The sequence below is a fragment of the Sturnira hondurensis genome, unplaced genomic scaffold, assembly GCF_014824575.4.
Source record: "Sturnira hondurensis isolate 20B ecotype Veracruz unplaced genomic scaffold, ASM1482457v3 Scaffold0022910, whole genome shotgun sequence".
NCBI classification, from domain to species: domain Eukaryota; kingdom Metazoa; phylum Chordata; class Mammalia; order Chiroptera; family Phyllostomidae; genus Sturnira; species Sturnira hondurensis.
Window position 1 is genome coordinate 6113216 of NW_028095541.1, and position 18277 is coordinate 6131492.

Below are 18277 nucleotides of genomic sequence, written 5' to 3' on the forward strand. Positions count from 1 at the left end.
ACTTAAAACTCACAACAACCTAGGAAGTACGGCCTCTCATTATTCCTGTCATTATCCCTATTTTACTGCTGAGATAATAGGAGCAGAGAGTTTAAGCAAGCTGTTCATGGTCATACAGCTAGACTGCAGTGGAGCTAGGGTTCAAACCCAGGTGGTTTGGCTCCACAAGTCATGCTCTCAACTATTGCATTGTCCAAAAAGTTCATTTTGTGTTTTCAGTGTGATGACTCTAGCAGCACTTAGTTGTCTTTAACTTCATTCAAAATAATTTTGTTACATGGCGGGGAGTCCATGTGCTGTGGAAGACTGACAGGTTACTGTTTACAGAGTGGTCCTGGAAATAGCACTAGGAATATCATGAGAAAGGAAAGAGATAAAGGAGAAAGAGAAGTTTAAAAAATGCTTGCATGGAACACAGAAGAAATCCCCATCTTTAGCGTATCACACCCATACAGTAGGCACTCAAGAAGTATTTCCTGTGAAAAACTACAGTACAAGGGCAGGGTTGGGAGTCCTAGAACTAAATAACATTGTGCTTTCTGTCTCTGGCTAAAGAAAGGAAACAGTAGGGTAAATCATATTTTGGATCTGCATTAAGCCTAGGGATCAAGGTTTTTCTGTTTGGTATTTATTGTTCATGAAGCAATATATTGTGCATTGTAGGTGTTATTTTGAATCCTTATTCATTTTCTTTGAAAAGTAACAATCCATCATTGTTTGTGAACAATGCACTGAAGCCCCACTCCCTCTCTGACCGCAGACGTCACCAGCAGAGATGCCACAGCTTGCATCATTGTTATGCAGGGTTAGAGAGCTGAGGGAGACTTCTGTAAGACAAGGCTCCCAGGCAGTTTAAGAGAGATGACGCTATTAGGCAAGGGCTTTGTCTCCTTGTGAGTGTTACCAAGGAAAGATTAAAGAGACCTCAAGATGTCACAACATATGCTTCCTTGGGGAAGTGAAAGGAAAAAAAAAGGAAAAGGAAAAAGAAAAGGGAAAGAGAAGGTTTTCATGCTAGCCTATATAGTAGGGAATCATTCTCACATAAACTGTGGATGTGGTGGGGTGTGCAGTGGGAGATAGTCGCTTGATCCTCGAGGTATGCAGCTGAAAACCTCAGGGCATAGGGTGCTTTCACAAACTGAGCCTCACTCATCCTGGAAGATTCACTGTTCTAGTCTATAAGCTGGATGGTCATGGAGATAGCCACATCCATATTGCATATTGGAGCAGTTATAAGGATGCTCAGGGCTTTTAACTAGATCTGTAAGAGGCTAGGGCACCAAGACAGACTTCCAGACAACAGTTGCAGTGAAGGTGGGAGTATATAAAGGAAGAAGTCCACATGGTTTGGTACATACCTCTCCAAGGAACACACAGTATATATCTTACATGTATGAAGGCAACAGACATAGTGGAAGGAATAAAGACCTTGACACCAGAGAGATCTAAAATCGAATCTGGGCCTTATTATTTACTAGCTTTCTGACTTTAGGCAAGTTCTGCATACTTTGTAGCCTATTCATTCTCCTGTACTTGGAGATAGTGAAACCTACCTCTCAAGTACTAAGCTAATGATAATAATGTTGATTCCTAATATTGCCTTAAATTCTTTTTATGTACAAAACACTGTTTTAAGGTTTTATATGTGCTAAGTAATCTAATCTTCATAAACCCATGAGATAGGTAATATTTATCTTAGACCCATTTTGCAGATAAGGAAAATTAAACACAAAGAAGTTAAGAAGTTGTCCAACGTCACATATGGAGTTGATGCTGGAGCTGAAATTCAAATTTAGGCAGTATGGCTCTAGAGACCACACTCTTATTTATCATTGCTATATATCATCACTACTGTATAAAGAATGCTGGGGTGGATATCTGACACACAGCAAGTACTCAATCACAATCTTATTCCAACTTCCTTCATCTTTCCCTTCCTTTTTTTCCAGTTAGGAAAAAAAAACTGTTCATCTGCCATTTGGGGGTCTCTTTTTCCACTTATCTGAGCTAAAGCCAGGGACCTTCTTTTCTGAATGGCCTGGCACAGGTTGAAGAATCTCAGGAATAGCCTGTCACTTCAAGGTTTTTAGCTAGGTGTGAGCCAGGAGAATAGACTGAGGTTGGATGCAGGAGTCCTGGAATACTGGTAGGTTCCACCACAGGAACCGTGGAGGGTTTCCTCAGTTAGTAAGAACAGTGACTAACCACACTAGACAGGTTCTCTTAAGTAAGGTCCTTAATTCTGCACCCCTGGCTTCTTGGGATTCTCAAATACCAGTGGACTATTACTCCCTCTAGTCTTTAGGACTGCATCATCACATTCATTCCATATTTCCTCACTTACTATTTAGATAAACAGCATTGAAAGCATAAATGAGGTGGCAAAAATGCTATCTTACCCTAGCTCTTTTAACATATGCACTAATTGCCTGTTAAGTCATGTAGTTCTTTTCCTGGTTTTGAAACAGACATATTGATATTTCTGTCAGGATCCCAAATGTTGTAGCTACTGGTTTTCAGCTAGAAAACTTAATATTTAACAGATCAACTAATTACATTTCAGGTACTGAGCATGCTCTTTAAGTCAATGGCATGACTGGTCTTGAGGGCAGAATAGAGAAAGGAAAAATAAAAGAATGGGCTCCGTAAGTTCCCACGGCTCTGTGGTCTATGCTTTCCTTATGAGGTAAGTTGCATAAGACATGACTTGGAAACTTTGCTGCTACACTGTTGGACGTCTGGCAAGATATCTTTGAGGGGAAAAAAAGAATATCCCTGGGGTTAATTCACAAGCCATTTTTGCTTTAGCCCTTATTGCTGAAAAATCTTTCCAACCTCTTTCAGTCCACTTGTTTGCCATAGAAGATAGAGTACAATGAAGATAAATATAGCATGAACTAGATGTGGAATCAGGAGGGCTGAGTTTGAACTCTAGCTCAACTGTTCACTTGCTGTGTAACAAACCCTTACATCTGTGTCTGTCAAAGTGCACTCCCACCATGTACATCAGATTCACCTGAATATTTATTAAACATGGTAAATCCATCACTATTGGGTAATGTGAAAAGTCCATGTGTTCCTGGCCTTTGAAGGGCTCATAGAGTAACAGAAGAGACAGACAGAAAAGAAAAACTGTTGTATGGTTTGATAATGGCTAAGAAGAGAGATAAGAAGAAGGAGGATACAGTTACTATGCTAGGAAGGAGATGGTACTGGAGGACAAAGGAGAGCACAGAGGAAGTGACAGAAAGGTGTAGAAGGTGACTTTAAGGTGAGTTTTGAAAGATAAGCCAATTATGGTACTGTGGATATCTTAAAATGTGTAGAAGATAAGGCTGTATTTGTGCTAAGTATAACAACTAGCATAGTCTTATTTGGTAGGCTGGGCATTTGTGGAGAATATTTTTCATATCACTGTATTTATTATTCCTTTCTCCTACAAGTAGAATGTTAAAAAATTGGAATCATTTTGTATTTTCCAGTTGGTTGGACTTTCAGAGGATGGCATTAGACTATAATGTTGGCTTGCTTTGCAAGTCACTAACTACAAGGCCATGACCTAAGTCAGGAGGGTGGGAGACTGCCCATGACCACTATAAACAAGTTGTGTTAAGTCCTAATGATAATGGAAACTTTGGCTTGAGAACTAGCTATCTCAGCAGAGTCATCCTCAAATATTAAGAGCAATGCTATATATACACATACAGATGCATGAGGCAGTGATTAATGGCTCTGCTTTGGGCTAGCAGGCCTGGCCCATTTCTAGTTTCTTTGTATAGGTAGCCCTACTTGAGTTTTCAAACTGTACCTCAATTTGACAAATAATCAGAAACATTTAGTATATAGAACTTTGCACTGCTCCCCTCCAACTTCATGTTTTAAAGTGAGTATTTTTTTCTGCAGCACACTTCCATCAACCTCCATAATGCCTTTGGATAGACCAAGCATGACAGACTCTCAAGCCTTAATGCTGTGTGACCCTGAAAGAAGAAAAAGATATCTGAATTCTAATACTGACCTACCACTTAGCTATGTAATGCTAAAGAAGTGATATAATGTCTCTGCTCTTCATTTTCCACATCTGAAAAATTAGAATAGCCCTGGCTGGTATAGCTCAATGGATTAAGCACGGGCCTGCAAACCAAAGGGTCACCAGTTCGATTCCCAGTCAGGGCACATGCCTGGGTTGCAGGCCAGGCCCCCAGTAGGGGGTACATGAGAAGCAACCACACATTGATGTTTTTCTCCATCTTTTTCTCCCTCCCCTTCTGTCTAAAAATAAATAAATACAATCTTTAAAAAAATTAGGATAATAATAGTACCTTTCTCATAGGGCTGTGGTAAGGAGTAAAGGAGAAAAAAATGTGGAAAGGTGCTCATTGCAGTGCCTAGCTTCAGTAAGTGGTAGTAGAATACTAGAAATTATCATTAATATATTAATCATAGTGGACATGACCTCTGATAGCTTAGGGAAAACAGGTGCCACTGCAGGTGACAAGAGGAGGAGCATTGTAATTCCTTCAGGTGTAAATAATAGGACAGTACCAGTATGGGGACCAACCATTAATAATAGTGGGGAGTATATTTAAACTAAAAAAAGCAAGATGGCTTCTCATTAACCAGTTCTCTACCAAGAACACTGTCAGAATAAAGAACAGGACTAATTCATATGCATCTCATCTGACTGATGCATTTTTTTTAAAAAAGTGGTACTGCTAATAAATTCCTTGAAAGGTTTTCTGGTGTTACCCTCTCCCTCCACTGTATATACCCCCAAACCATCAGACTTGCTGTTAAAACCCAATTGGCGTTTTTTCCTTCAAAAGTATGGATGGCCTCTTCATCCACGCTCTTTCTCTCTTAATCATCCCAGGTGATAAGGAAAGAAGGCAATAGGGTAGGCAAGAGAAGAATTTGCTCTTTATCACCAGCTTCTTGATGAAACAGGGGGAGGTTATGGCCATGGCTTTGACCTCCATGACAGTTGGGCAGAGGACACCAACTGTACCAGTCTACTTGAGGAACAATCCATGTGCAGGTCATCAGTTTGTGATTCTGGGACAATATTAATAATAGTGCCTTTCCTGAAATAATTCTTACATATGACATGTTTTGCCCAATTTCATTCAATAGTTCTCCTGCAGCAATACAACAACAGTAGGCTGCAAAACAAACCCATGTGATTTATTGACTGCTCTTCCTTTTGTCCACTTCTGTTGTAACTTAAATTTTCTTCTTGAGTGAATCCCCAGGCCACTAGTGACATCACTTTTCATCCATTTGTGTGTTTCTTGTTAAATTTGGCATTGACATGGAGGAGACATAAGGTGTTAAAAAGTAAGACAGCTAAGTTGGCGATGATCTTCAGAGCAAACCTTCAGTGACTGGTAGAGCAAATTTGATTTGAAAATGATTACAAAGGGTGAATTCCCTGAAACTAATGAATTGGAAAGAAAATCAGGCTAGGAGTATTTGCTTATATATTTATTTCCACATGGAAGAAAAGGCATAATTCCTGTCAGCCTGTGCTTCTAGCATGCCTAGATGGACAGAGAGAAAACAACCAGTGATGACAATAAATATATATGCCCACCAGTTCATTGTATTCTGTCAGATCCAACACCAAGGAAAGCCATAAAGATAATTAAGTCTGTGGGTAAGTACCCATAAATCCATGGTTACAGTTTAAACACTTAACTTCAAATTCTCAAATGACCATACCTCTGTTTTTTGCTCTCCTAGAAGCTAGAAGTTCACTGTTAGAAAAGGGGAGGAGGGGAGGGGAGGAAGCAGAACAGCTGAAATACTCAATGACCCCAGGAAAATTCTGGGAAAGCATGCTCTCCTCAAAAATCACACCTTCTTGGGAAACTAATTGGTATGTCATCGGGAAATATCATCAGGGCAGACTGGCTGAGGTTTTTAGCAAAGTGAACCTAGTTTCCAAGAGTACCGTCCCTTAAAAATGTAGCTTATTTTTGTATATCACATTCATTTTCCACTGATTCACACTCATTGCTTAAGTTAAATAGAGTAGATATAAAGGAGAATTTATAAAATATAAGCATAAAGCATAAAACAATGATGCAACAAAAATTGTATAATTAACAAACATGCAGTTTAAGAAAAAGAATATAACTATTACCTTTAAAGGTTACCATGTGCCTCTTCCTGATTCCTCCCATCTCCCCTCAGAGATAACGACTATTCTAAATTTTCTGTTAACCATTTTTTGCTTATCTTTACAGTACTACTACATATAATGAGGCTGTCTCTTTAGAAAGGTTTTATCTGAGTTTCTGAAGGATTCTTTAGTTGCCAGAAGTTTTAGTTCATGCTGTTCTCTCTCACATTCCTCCCCTCTCCCTCATTCCCCCCACCCAGCTTGTCCAGTAGTTAGTGATCTATGAGCAAACATGAGTGTCAAAGGTATCATTCAGTAGTAAACCCATATGGAAAGACAGTATTTGTTTTGTAGCATGGCCACTTTCATTTTGTTTTGTTTTTTTCTAGCAAATCCCTGCATGGACTTTAATTTGTTTACCTGGAGGATTGGAGACATGGAAGTGGCAGTGGGCTAGAGATCAGGATGACAGGGCTGTGCATATTGCTTAGCAAGGGTACCTGAGGGGGTTGAAGTCAGAAGACTATGATGTGTGACTTTGGAGAAGTCACTTAATGTCTCTGATCCTTGGTTTCCTCATCACGAAAATGTAAACAAAAATAATAGTGATCTTACAGGGTTGATAAGATGGTTAAGCAAGACATTAATAATTGTAAAATTGTTTTGAAAGCTATAAGATACTCTATAAATGTTAGTTGTTAATGATGCTGCTGCTCTGTTGCTATTGTTGATGCTGTAATGTCGGTTCTGTTGAAGTCAAGGGGTGTCCAACCTGCAGCCCGCAGGCTGCATAAGGCTCAGGATGGCTATGAATGCAGCCCAACACAAAATCATAAATTTGCTGAAAACATTATGAGATTTTTTAATGATTACATATTTCAGTGTATTTAATGTGTGGCCCAAGACAACTCTTCTTCTTCCAGTGTGGCCCAGAGATGCCAAAAGGATGGACAGCCGCGGACTAGATACTTATGAGTTTCAAAGTTTCAAGCTAATCCACATTTCATCCTTGCCACCTGTCTAGCAAAGCTGGCACAACACAGACAAAATTAAATTTCCTTTTCCAAATCTGTGTTACTAGTATATGTGGAAACTTTCCAATTAGTGAAACATCTTCCTTAAATCCCATTGTACCTGCCCAATCAGCACGTGTGGGAGTTGTGTTTGCTCTAAAGCACATCAGTGCTGGAGCCTAGGGCAGAAAATAAGTCACATATTACAGGCATCTAACATTATCTCTTCTTAGTCATTTCTCAAGAGGACGGTGCTGGCTGGTAACTCAAATAGCAATGTATGCAAAATCTGCTCATCACCTGATCAGTTTGTGTCTGAGGAACCTTCTGAAGGTCCTGACTTTTGCCTATGTGATATTAACATAATCATTTGCATGTCATTTCCATTTTGTTTTTAAAAGGGTCTCTGTGAAGCTCTACAAGAATGAGAGTAAGCAGTGGAAAGCCACGTTTCCATTCTGCAAGTGATATGATCAAATCTTTAAATTGGCAAAAATATACACAAGAGACGCTCCATAAACTGCTAGCAATTATTTCAGTGAACAGCTGCAAGTTGTGCACAATTTGAAGCTGCCACAGGTGTTGAAGAAAGAGCTTCAAACAACAGAGGGGGAAATAGCCATCATCTTTTTGAATATGGGGCTAGGCTACTTGCTTGGGTGCCTAGGATGGTGCAAGAGAAAGGGTGCTGGTAATGTTCCCACAGGTTTCCCAGCCTTGTCGCTAGACAGCCACATGCCCATCTGCTGCTAAGAAAAAAAAAACAGATAGGTCGTAAACACATGGGACAGGCTGTTTGACCTCTGAGGTTGCAAGGCTCTTGCTCTCCACCTAACAGCTGACGCCTGGAACAAGCAGGCCAGCCCCACATGGACTCTGCAGGGGCTAAGCACTATGGCTCCATCTGAGGGGTGGCTGCAGCTATGGCAACAGATGCCCAGTAATGAGTTAACCATCAGCCATAGGGGTTAATGGGAGAGGCAAGGGCTTTTATACAAATGCATTAGGGAAAGAAACTCAATATAGCAGGAATGAGGTCCATTAATACAGCAGAGTGATAAAATCCACTATCATTCTTAAATTGGACATGGCTACTGAAACCACTTTTCTCAATCAGTCTCCTGTGCTCTAGCTGTTCATCGAGACACTAAATTTATTTAAAGAATAAAAACACCACCATGATATGCAACATAATAGAAAAAAGTAGGGTAGGCCAAAAGGTGTAAAATTAGACTTGCCAACAATGAAAGGAAGAAAAACAAGAGATGTTCATGTTTTGAATATGTTCAAACAGCTTGTTATTACTAACAATCACCACCTGACAATAAATTACCCTCCAAAACATGGATTACAAACTGCATTACTCTGATACATTAGAATCGATCTGAGAACTAACGATAATGGGTGGTTGGGTGGCTAAACATGGCCCCCAATTACTGCTGAGTGCCCTCTCCTTTTGTGGCTACAAAATAACTGTCATCAATATTCTCCTATAGAGAATGTTTTCTTATCAACATTACGTCTTCAAAACATCCCTGGAAGACAGGTCGATACTGATGGGTTTTTCTTTCTTTCTTTTTTTGAAGAAAACAGGGAGGCATGGTGAGGTTAAGTGAAAATTAGCAGAGGCAGCACCACTATTCCATAAGAGAATGTGGGTTATAAAGGGTGTCAAGGTACAGAGGCAAAGGGCTTTTGGGCTGTTCTTTCAATGATGGCAGTGCCTGCTGAATGCAGTGGATGAGTTTTCAGTCACTCAGCTATTCCTTAAGCCACTACAGTAGGAATTTCTGACTGTAGCTCAGAGCACAGAAACAGAGAATACATTTATGCTTCTGGCAGAATAATATAACAATGCAACCTCAAGAGTAAAATTTTACTTCTGAGAATAACAAAAGGGTACACTGGAATTCAGAAACCAGTATAATCCATTTGGATAGTATTTCCTACTTTCATGAATGAACAAACAGTACTTATTGAGCCCCTATTATGCTTTGTGTTAGTGTCTGAGAGGGACACAAGAGAAGCAAGAGTTACTTTCCTCAGAGCTTATAATTTACTAGGGGTGGAGGTAGGCAAATTTACACACAAAATAAATACCAAACAAGACTACACAGAAGGCCTAAGTATAAACTACTAAGTATAAAGTACAATCCTCTTTGTCTCACTGTTTAGAGAAAAAAGAATGAGCAAAGCTAAAATGTAAGATGTTGCTAAATTCTTACATGAATGTTACCAGCAGAACTTAAACTGACAAGTATATTAGACACTTACATTAGCAGTGAATGTACTTCCAAATGGGAGTGGCCAAAACAAATGAACAGGAAAGAGCATGAAGTAAATTAGAAAGACAAATGAGGTTAAAGAGATCCAGGATAGAGGTGTCTACCATTATTTAGACTTGATCGCGTCACTTTCTAATCAAACTCCATAGATAAGGCCTGCTTCCCTGGGGGCAGCATTTCTCAGGCAAGCATTGGCATATCCCTATATGCAGATAGGAGCCAGAGGAAAGATATTTCAAGATGGAGTGCTCTGGTGAACATATGGAAGGCAGATAGTCTGTGTTGTGGGCTGAAGAGAGACCCACATGTTTTAGCTATTAGACAAACAAAGTGGGCTAAGCTGTCATTCTGTTGAAAAAATTAAGGAGTTTGACTTGTGTGCCCCCTTAACGAAGGATTGAATTTTCCTGGAAAAAGCATTCTGGATCTGTCTTAGTGCCTTAGCTGGTATTCATCATTATTCCAGATGATGCCTTCCTAAGCCACTTCATGCTCTACTCTGCTCTCCTCCAAAGGCTCAAGCTACACATCTCACCTTGCCTTGTCTTGCAAACACAACTAGCTGCAAGGGGCTTTGGCAGGAGATGTGGATTACTCTATAAAACCCAATCAATGAACACAGTGTCCTGCACACAGTGGATCAGCAGTGTGACTGTCACAGGTGAAAGCTAGACATTTTAAGGAGCAACAAACAGGGTACAGAGCTTCCCTAGATCTATTAGTACAATTCTCATAAAGAATAATTAATTTCAAAATTGCAACCTGACTATATTTTCCTCTATAGGACCTGCCTGGAAGAGAAAATTGACCATTGCTATTTCTTTTAAGGAAATTTGAAAGAGACCACAATTATGCCCAAAGGAACAGTCATGCTATAAGAAGTTTGTGACCCTAGCCTCTACAGTTTAAAGGTATTATAGCCATGACAATAGCCTGGATGTTAATTTATAGCATCAGAGCCCACCCTTTGACTTTTGTGGGAATATAAATGCCAAGTTATCACATGAATGTTACTTGTAGAACTTGAACCGATGACTATATTAGATATGTACATCAGGAGTGCAGGAACTCACAACAGGGTTGGCCAAAGGAAGTGAGCTGGAAAGAGAGCTCATGGTAAATTACAAAGACAAAAGTTAGAGAGAACCAGGATGAAGGTGTCTGCCATTATCTGAATAAAATTATGTCTGTTTTTGGAGCCAAACTCTACTGATAGGTCCTGCTTCCCCAGGGGCTGTACTTCTCAGGCAAGCAAGCTTAGAAGCAATTTCAAAAGAAATAATTCTTTCCTCTGATGTGAGCAGCTAGGTGTAAAAGAAGAGCAGACATTTGCTTTGGGAGCAAGAGGTTCTGAGCTTAATGTCCATCATCTCCCAGAGATGATGATGTATTTATCGTATACACACATAAAGTCACTGCAGCTGCTTGCTATTTCCAGGAGGTCAGAGTACAGAGCCTTTTATCTCCAAATGCCTGGTTTTCAATCTGGCTATATTTTAAAATCTGTTTTGAATACAGCTCAGACAGGATGGTTTTGGTCAAGTATGCAGAGACTAACCTTCAAGCACAACAGAATGCCAAGAGAGCAGCCTGACCTTTGCAGTAAAATTAATTTGATGCTTACAATCTAACCCAGAGTCTGTAGCCTTTATTCATATGACAGAATCACAAGACAATTTAGCAAGGATTATTAAATTTCACTTAAGCTCACCAGAGGGGAGAATTGAGTTTGATGCATTTCAGGTCACCAGTGAATTGGCCAAATCATGTGGGAAAGGAAAGGAAGATAGACCTCCAGAAACAAAATGAAAGGAGCTACACTTGATGCATAGTAGGCACTCAGTGAGAATTGCTTCAATGAATGAGGCAAAGAGTAAGCCAAACCTGATGTCTGACATCTAGGGAGCCTCTTCCCTAGCATCCACTGATGCAACATCACTCCCTATGAGCTTCTTACATGGAGAAGCCATTATAGCAGGGGCGTCAAACTCATTTTCACCAGGGGTGAAATGTAATTTCAACTCCTTAACAGCTAAGTAGCAGTAACATTTATACAGTCCTAGAATTATTTCAGCCCTTTGAAGGCAACTGCAAGGCTAATGTGGTCCCTGGTGAAAATGAGTTTGATACCCCTGTATTATAGGAACAGAAGGAATCCTTCAATGGTCTGTTTTGCTGATTTCAGTGCTTTACTTTAACACTAATTTAATATCACAGAGATAGTCTGGTTTTATCTAAGTGAACCCCTCTTATTTCTTCCCATAGTAACTGAAAAATTTCCAGTTCTTTGGAGGTTCTTTGGTATCATAGGATGCTGACATTGTACTTTTATAAAAGACACTTAGCAGTAATATGATCCTGTAAATGGCTATCAGCATTTTACCTTATATGAATAGTTAAATGGGTGCCTGTGATATTTTCCCTGCTGGATTGTAAGAACTTTGAGGGCAAGGATATGGTACCTTAAATACTGTTAACTTACCCCTATATTATGTCACAGTGAATGAACAAATGGGCAGTACAGCACTATTAATTTTTACCCCCTTCAATCTTCTGACAGCATTGTAAAGTCTAACAAAAATTGCGGCACACACTTTTTTAAAAAGTAGAAATACTTTCCCTAACTTTTATAAACATTTTCCCTGCTAATAATTTCCATATTAATTTCTTCTTTCACTAACTGAATTTAGCCTATATAAGAGTAATAAACTGTACTAGGGGTCCTGTGATAAGCTGGTTCTGTCTACAAAAATGACCTTATGTCACGGAAATAAAATTAGAAGATCCAGGAGTGATGTTTAAAATAGTCAAACATCAGAATGGCATGACCAAATAGAATTGGACACCAAACCTTAGCAGAAGACGCTGGGAGGCCCTATTGCTATACGAGACGTCAATCTATTTTTGTTAGACTATGGAGAATGGTGGAGGATACTGGAAGAATAAGGGTGGCCTAGGTGACAGGTAGTCACTTAGGGGGCTCCAGATACTGATCACTTATTGACCTGGGTGGGTAATGATTATTTAGGGGCTCTTGGCAGTACCTATTTACCAACTGGTACAGAAGTTTTTCAATATTTTATTTTTTAAAACATTTTATTTATTTTTAGAGAAGAGAAGGGAGAAAGAGAAGGAGAGGAACACCAATGTGTGGTTGCCTCCTGCATGTCCCCTACTGGGGACCTGTCCCACAACCCAGGCATGTGCCCTAGACTGGGAATCAAATACGAGACCCTTTGCTTCACAGGTTGGCACTCAATCCACTAAGCTATACCAGCTAGGGTTAATATTTTAAAACTGTATGGCTTAAGCCCTGGCTGGTGTGGCTCAGTGGCCTGAGTGTCGGCCTGAGAACCAGGGGGCACTGGTTTGATTCCCACTCACGGCACATGCCTGGGTTGTGGGCCAGGTCCCAGTGGGGGCATGTGAAAGGCAGCCACACATTGATGTTTCTGTCTCTCTATCCTTCCCTTCCCCTCTCTCTAAAAATTAATAAATAAAATCTTTAAAAATGACAACAATAACAACAACAAAAATCTGCATGGCTTAATATCAGCCTGGAGGATGGGGACCTATTTTCACCTGAACATGCAGTGTAAGTAAACAGCTAATCCTACCCATAGCTATAGTCCTAAGTAATCTGTTTTAGTGATCAATGAAACTTTTGTGATCAAGGTTATTGTTTATATTAAAACTAAAGGCAAAAACCTTTCCTACACAAATATTAATCTATTTTTATTCTTTTTTCCCCAGGGGATGTTCTGCTAATCACTTTTTATCTGTTAAATGTGCTTTTTTCATTTAAAATTGTTATTTAAAATTTCCTCCTAGTGGTATTTTGAACCAAAAAAGAAAATAACAACAAAACCAGATCCCAACATCTATAGCTTTCTCATCTTGTACAATAGAAGGTGAGTCAGGTGGGGAGAGTTGGGAAGAAGAGACATAGTGGTAGCCATCCTTGCTGTCTCCTGCTTGAGTACACTAAGCAAAAAAAAATTAAATGGCAGAGGATGGACAACAGGGAGTTCTTCCTGTAGTCCATTAGAAGTAATGAAAAAAGTGATGTGCTTGTGTTCTTTAAAAACCCTGTTATCTCAGTCCTATATCCAGGTCTCTGGATGGCAGATCTACTCCAACTCAACACACAGTAGCTGTTTAGTTACCTCACTGTTACCTGTCCCCACCTGCACATGTCTACTTGCTGGGGCTGTGTCAAAGTGAGTAGCAACTGCTTTTCTGCTGGAGGATTGGCTGGATTCCAAGGCCTTGGTTTGGGTAGGGTTGAGTTTAGCATTTAGTGTCACTTTTAATTTGTAGAAATGGCAGTAAAATTGGTCAGAAAGTTGGATAGGCATGTGGGAAATTGGCGAGGTGACTAATTCATATTTCCATAGGTGGTGGCTGCAGCTATACTAGCTATTGTGAGTAGATGATAGTTGCAACGTTCCTTAGGTATAGTCTGGGAAAAGGGGTTAGGCGGAATCATCATATCTGCCTGGAGAGAATTTTTAAAGAACAGTATTTGGCATGAGGTGTTTAGCATACTTTTAGCGCTGGTCAAACCTGAGATTCTCTCTTAGTAATAACACCAAATAACTACAAATAAATAAAATAATACAATCAAGAAAAGTCAATTTAAAAAGTAGAGATTCTCAGATACATATTTAAAAGAAGAACTCAGAACATCATGTATACCTTACTTTCTGGGACAACATTCAGGTTGCAAACTGCACAAATAAAGGACTACACACTAATGAATACTTTCAAATAGCATGTCACATAGTAGCTACGAGGCAGAGGACTTGTGACATGTATTTACTTGAGAGTTCCAAAGAAATATCCCAGAAATGTGCCATTTACCCCTCATTGACTGTAAAATAAGATCAACAAAGCAAAGCCCTTTCCCTTATGTGTAGGATTTCTTTGAGAAGCAGAGACTCCTTCTGTAGGATTAGTGCCTATGAAATATACACTGAAATTAGTGGCTGGGGGTCTCCAGCATAGAATAACTCTGACAAGCACATCCAGTGGGATAGACTGACTGGACAGTTACAGATTTCTCCAATTTCCATGCCTACCTCTGCCTCCTGCTATTTCCTGAGCTTCAAACACAAAGTTTAAGATGTCTTACTCAGGGATTTCACTTATGCAATAGTCTAACCAAATATTTATACATGAATATAAATGGCTGCTTGTGAAGCATCTGAAATTCTTTCCATAAAGGAGGAGTTTGTATGTGTCACTTGGTCTGCACCCTGCCAGGAGCATGTTGTGCTGACAGAAAAACGTGCTTTGTAAACAAGATTTAGTCTCATTTGCCTTTTCTTCTGAGTCTGTTTCTAATGACTAGAAGTAGAATGAGACTTCGATTTTAGGATGATTTAGAGTTCTGTGAGTTGGTTTTTTTCTTCTCTTGGTGTGTGGCCAACTTCAAAGAAGCACTTGTACAACTACTAAGGAAATTAGTTATTTACCAAGGGATAGAGACCTTTGTGTCATAAGTCATAAGGAATAATTAAGCCCTTCTGTCTCCATCTGAGAGGAGTGTCTGGCTGGTAGTCTAGGTTTGGACACTGAAGGCAGTAGTCAGCTGCTCAAGAATATTGGATTTGAAAGGCTGGGTGTGGGGAAAGACAAAGGACAGTAAACAAATTAACAGATGTAAAGTATACAGCACAATGTCTCATGGGTGTGCTTGACAGGCACACCTCTACATATAAGTACCACTTATTGAGTAGCTTCTCTGTCTAACTTACTGTACCAAGCATTTCATATGCATTTTATCCTTATGAGGCAGGTAATATTATGATCCTCATTTCAAGGAGGAGTGAACTGAGCCTTGGAAGTTGAAATAACTTGTTCAAAGACTTCACAGTCAGTAAAAATAAGCCAAGATTTAAACCTAGGTTTCTTTCTTTTGACTTTAGGTATCAGGCATTACATTTGGTATTCTACTTATGCCTAATCATTGCAACATTTTTGAGCTCCAGGTATGATTATCTCCATTAACAGTTGAAGAAAGTGGCTCAAGGAAGTCAAGCAACTTGCCCAAGATCACATAGGCAGTAAGTGGCAGAGCAAGGATTCTAATCAAAGCATGACTCCAAATCCTTTCCTCCTAACCAGTAAACTGCCATTTCTATTGCAATCTGATATACAGTATGTTAGTCATTTGGTGACTGTCCCCATCCCAACTAGTACAGTGAAGGTAAGTGGAGTACAAAGAGTTCAAGGTAACCTGAATCTGACAGTCAGAGCAGGAGAGGTTCAGTAATGGAGCTGCTTAGCCTCTATTTTCCCTGGTATACATAGGGTGTCAGGAGGATCAATGAAAGACATAGGGAGACAAAGGGTAACTGACTTCCTCTTCCCTTATGCCCAAATTATAACAGGAAGAGAGACCGCTTAGAACATGAGCTAGGACAAGGTGCTTAGAGAATTAGAGAGTTACTGTTTTTTTAATCCTTGCCCAAGGATGTGTGTACTGATTTCTAGAGGGAAAGGAAGGCAGAGAGAGAGACAGAGAGAGAGAAAAGATATTGGTTGCCTTCCATACTTGCCCCAGCGGGGGACTGAACCTGCACTATAAGTATGTGCCCTGACTGGGGAATGAACCAATGACCTTTTGGTGTACAAGACAATGTTCTAACCAACTGAGCCACTTGGCCAGGGCTAGAGTTACTATTATCTGAGCTCACTTGGTTGCCTCTTGGCTCTAAATTCACACCTGTTGATTGGTCTCTGAAAAGGGTTCTGGGTCCTTTAACTATTTTACCTTTACCTGTAGGCACAGTGTTAAGCTTTTGACAGTAGGGGACACAAAGGAGACATTTCAGGAGGAAGAGGATTTTCTTTCTGGTTCCAGGGTGCCAGAGTGCTTGCTTTTGGTAGGCTCCTGCAATGCAATCACCTACCTTCCCCAGTTCCTAGCTCTAGCAGCACACACAGCTTCCCCAGCACTGGGATCCCTAGTGCCTGCTGTTTTTCCAGCATTCAGTTCCTGTGGTACATGGTGATCAACAGCAACCACCAGCTTCTCTCAGTCCTCCTTGTTCAGGTATTTTTTAATGAAGTGCCTATGTTGAGATGCCTCCCTGGGAAGAGCTTTCCTTGATACTATAGTAGGTAAACAGGGCAGATTTCTACAAAGTTCCAGGAGACAGAATTTCGGCAAGTTCTGCTGGCACAGCACCACAGCAATTTCTCTGCTATCCAGTGACCCACAACTGTTACAAGTCTGGATCTCATCCCTGGGGGAAAGGTTGTCCCTTGGATGACTAACTCAGCCCCAGAGGCAGTGGCTGCTCCTTATATCTGCTATTTCTACATCTTTAAAGTTCCCTTTGCTTGTACTAGCTAATCCCATTATAACTAGTAACTTTATATTAAACTTTCTCTGTTCAAATTACCATGTGGTTTCTTTTTCCTTATTTATTCCAGACCAATACAGTTAATTTCCTCCCCATATCTCAAAATAAGGTGATTCCTAGGGAAAAAAGTGTGCTTCTAGGAAGAGGGTGCAGGGAGGAAGGATATAGTTTTCCCAGATACAAAGTCTAAAGAGACAAGCATAATCTTATTTTTTCAGGAGGCAGGAGATAGCTTCTCTCTCTTGCTTTCTAGTATAAGAAATTTAATTAGAAGAGCTGTGGCTTCTCAGCTGCTGGACTTCATTCAATGAGGAAAGAAACTTCTAGATAGGAGAGAAAACTGGAGTCTGAGGACATCTTGGGCCATGAGACTCAAAGAAATTTTGGTCATTCCTAGCCCAAACTGCACTTGAAGTTCTTTAGCTTTGGTGCCCCAAAGGGGAAGTGGGTATTTATGATGACAGTTTCAGAATGAAAACTCTATGTAAGAAAATGACAAATATTGAACTCTTTAAAGTTCAAGTTTATGTTCCCTCTGCTAGCACTGATAAAATATTTTCCTTTTTTATTGCCTGGATTTCCTGTAGAAACATTTATAGAAATTTTCAGATAGCTTTGGAATGAATTCTGGAAAAAAATTCTGAAATCTCAGGATAAAAGACAGGTGTTTGGAGTTGTGTTAGGATGTTTTCCAAAAACAGGTTTCACCAGTGAAAGAACACCATCATACTTTATATATTACTCATGGATTTGTGCAGCTGGATTCTTTTTGAATTTAAATAAAATATTTTCCAAAACTCATGCTGGTAATTAACCACAACCTTTCTACTTTTGCTTTCTTTATGCCTCATGTGTCCTCCTCCCTCCAACCACCTCAAAGTACACTATTGCCTTCTCAAAGCTCAGTAAATGCAGCATAAAAGGTAAGCAGTTAAATAGGAGAGAACAAAGAAATGTAAATCTTAAGATCTGATAATCAACTAAAATGTTCCCTGTACATAATATAAGGTCATCTTTGGAGAATTTGGAAAGCACTCACCCAGATCAAACTCAGAGACACTAAAGGCACCATAGTTAATCAGCCAGCCTGTTCAATTGTTAGGAAGCTTCCAGTATACACTTTCCATATCTTAGAGGCCTCACAGTAATAACAACTACATTGGGAGACATAGTGACTTTCAATAAAGGGAGTTTATTCAGAGTTGCCTGTAATACCAATGAACTTGGAGAGGTTTCTAGGTGGTCCTCTGGACCATCAGGGTATCATGTGTTCATGCTTTAGTGAAGATTCCAATGAGCATGAGTGAAAGAATTTTACACAGTATGATTTTGGATGTGGGGAGGGGCTAGAAAACTAACCAATTGGAATTTCAAAAAGTTAGTCCAACCATAGTCTCTGCTTCCCTTCCTGTATTTGCTTCTTCCAGTCTTGGCCCTGGCCCAAGTCCCTACAAACCTTCACTAGCCTTCCCTGTTTCC

General features: G+C 39.9%; 1 protein-coding gene across 7 annotated transcripts in view; it reads right to left on the reverse strand.

Moving 5' to 3' along the window:
• Window positions 1-18277, reverse strand: part of ENOX2 (ecto-NOX disulfide-thiol exchanger 2) — a 359324-nt gene that overhangs the window by 119999 nt on the left and 221048 nt on the right. The window lies entirely within an intron of this gene.